The sequence below is a fragment of the Myotis yumanensis genome, unplaced genomic scaffold (assembly GCF_028538775.1).
Source record: "Myotis yumanensis isolate MYYU_CA2020_CCGP unplaced genomic scaffold, mMyoYum1.0.hap1 SCAF_16, whole genome shotgun sequence".
In the NCBI taxonomy this organism is placed as follows: domain Eukaryota; kingdom Metazoa; phylum Chordata; class Mammalia; order Chiroptera; family Vespertilionidae; genus Myotis; species Myotis yumanensis.
In genome coordinates this window covers 6291661-6294546 of record NW_027223767.1, presented here as the reverse complement: position 1 = coordinate 6294546, position 2886 = coordinate 6291661, and the positions used below count along the sequence as shown (strand labels likewise).

The following is a 2886-nucleotide window of genomic DNA, read 5'->3' as shown; positions in this document are numbered from 1 at the left end:
TCAGGGCACACACCTAGGTTGCCAACTTCATTCCCAGTTGGAGCATGCGTGATAGGCAACATATTGATGTTTCTCTCTCACATTGATGTTCCTCTCTCTTCCGCCCTCTCTCCTCTCTCTCTAATCAATTAAAAACATCATCTTGTGATGATTAAAAAAATAATAAAGATATAACCAAATTCAGCAATACATTAAAAAAATTATACACCATATTCTATAGAGATTTATTCCTCAGATGTAAGGATTTTTCAACACCAATTAATGTTCTACGCTGCATTAAAAAATGAAGGGTAGGCCCCACTGGCTCGCTCCTGAGTGCCATGGCAGCCTTCAGCAAGGTGGGAAACTTCTGCCTGGTGGGGCTGCGTTCCTGCTGCTCTGCCTGCTCCACAAGTTGCTTCTCACTCTCCGCCTGTACAGTAAGAAAAGTAGAAACCCACCATTACAAAATAATGAGAAAGAAGGGGAAAAAGAATGAGCTATGGTGGACGCGGTGTTGTTCTCAAGGCTCTCAAGGATTCTGAAAATCATGGTCTCTAGAACATTTTGTAAAAAGATGGGTTACTTGATACTTATTATTGTTATGCTGGTGTCTCAAACATATTGTGATGTTTGAATGATTCAAAATGGGACACTCATTGAAAGTGGTATCAGTGGTCATAGCAGAAAAGATTTCAAGAGATACTTATTCACCTTCATGGCTGCCATGCCTCTCATCTCTCTGGTTAAAAGCTTCTTGGAGTTTGAGTTTAATGAGCTCACATTGGGCTTCCAAGCAAGACTAACTAAATGCCTCTGTGAGGAATATCTCCAAGCATTCACGTATTTTAAAATGAGAAATCTGGACAACAGAATAGCTAATCCAGACTAGTTGCTTACACAAGGTGTAGAAAAATTTTGTGACAGTGTAGTTGATCTGTATTCAAATCTTTGTAAGACATTTTTAGAGATAGTTTTGTGTATCTTTAAGTTATGAGTGCAATAGGAGCTCGGGGCCCAGCGAGCAGGATGGCCTACTTGCTTGTTTCTGGGTTATTCCTAACTCGACCTAGAAGACCCCTTGGTAAGATGACAGTAACTGAGCAAAGGTATGAAGGAGAGTATAGATATGTTAATTCCTGGCTCATCGCAAACAGTGAAGAAATTGCCTTTTATGACGGGAATAAAAGAGAAAAGCAGAAAACCCACACTGTCTTCCAAAAACTGATGGAATGCCTACATAATTTCATTTTGTTTCAGTTTTCTATGGGCTTTATTGATAGTATAGTTGACAAATCTCCTGCCCCTGTAGTTGGTTGCCTGTTGTCAGCTGCCCTTTCCTAGATTTGTCTCACCCTGGCCACCTCCAGAACTTCTGGAGGACTACTACCAAGTTGAAGGGTGCTTTCGCGAATGTCCCAAGCTCTGGGTCAAATAGTTTTGGCTGGCTGTGACATGCTAGATTGGTTGGTTTTACTGCTTGGATTTCAGAATTAATGCAAGTGCTAAAGGATTTAAATAATGGAAAATATGAACACACAATGATCTCGCAACAAGAAAGGGGTATTGAAGGAGCACAAAGCATTCCCTCGATACCTGGAGCGGGAGAAGTTATCCATGCTGATAACATAAACTGTTGATCATGTCCCTTTAGCAACGCAAAATGGAGATATATTGATCCAAGGCCTTAGTTTGAAGTTCAATCTGGTGCCAACATTCTAATTTGTGGTCCAAATGGCTATGGGAAGAGTTCACTTCTCTGTATTCTTGGTGAATTATGGCCTCTTTTTGGAGGACATCTAATTAAACCTGAAAGAGCAAAGTTATTTTATGTTCCTCAGAGACCTTATAAGACCCGTGGAACACTTTGGGACCGAGTGAGACCAGAAAAGGAAGGGGATATCTGCCCCAATACAGAAGGAATACCTAGATAATGTCCAGTTGGAGCATATCCTTGAGTGAGAAGGAGGCTGGGACAGTGTTCAGGATTGGATGGATATACTCAGTGTTGGAGAGAAGCAAAGAATGGCAATGGCAAGATTATTTCATCATAAACCCCAGTTTGCCATTTTGGACGAGTGCACACACTCAGTGAGTGTGGACATGGAAGGCTACATCGGCAACCTTTGTGCAAAGCCCGGCATCACCCTCTTCACTCTGTCACACAGGAAGTGTCTTTGGAAACACCATGAGTACTACCTGCATCTGGATGGCAGAGGCAATTATGAATTTAAACAGATTACGGAAGATACAGTTGAGTTTGGCTCTTAGAGTCCAGAGAACTGTACCTGCTTCGATGAAATAATTACAGAACACACTTGGAAATGCAAAGCACATTGTAAAATAAAGTTGAACTTTTTTTAAAACCAAGCAACAAATTAACTGAATAAAAATAATTGAGAACAAGTAGTTAAACTTCTCATATTACATAGGATATTGCTAATTGTGTATATGTTGGTTTAATTATTAATATGACCTAAGAATGACCTTATTCTTATGGTTGAAAAACTGCCTAAATTAAATTGGGCTTAAACTAGTGTCACCCGATTCACCCTGGGATGTAAACCATTGGAAGTCAACTAATTTGATTTGTATGTCTCTGTCTTTTCCTTCAATGAAGAATCCTGCTTAAAACTGGGGTCAACATGTCTCCTATTCTGGCAAGATAGTCTTGAGTTTCACTTTCTTGTGCCCCATGTTGGTTGGAAGCAAGCAAATCATAGTGTACTATCAAAATGCACAGCATCATTGAATAATAGCATTTATTGCAGAGCAGCAAATTTCTTTAACTGCCATAGTTATACTCATTTCTTGTATATCTCTTGGGATACATTTGAATCCTGGAAAGTTATTTGAATTTTATTTGGCCAAATAATAAATGTGTCACTCTCAATTTGTAATATTGAG

The 2886-nt window shown here is 39.6% G+C and overlaps 1 pseudogene; it reads left to right on the top strand.

The window, feature by feature from the left end:
• The first annotated feature begins 283 nt into the window (after nt 1–283).
• LOC138994628 (ATP-binding cassette sub-family D member 3 pseudogene) lies at nt 284–2250 on the top strand (annotated as a pseudogene).
• The last annotated feature ends 636 nt before the right edge of the window (nt 2251–2886 follow it).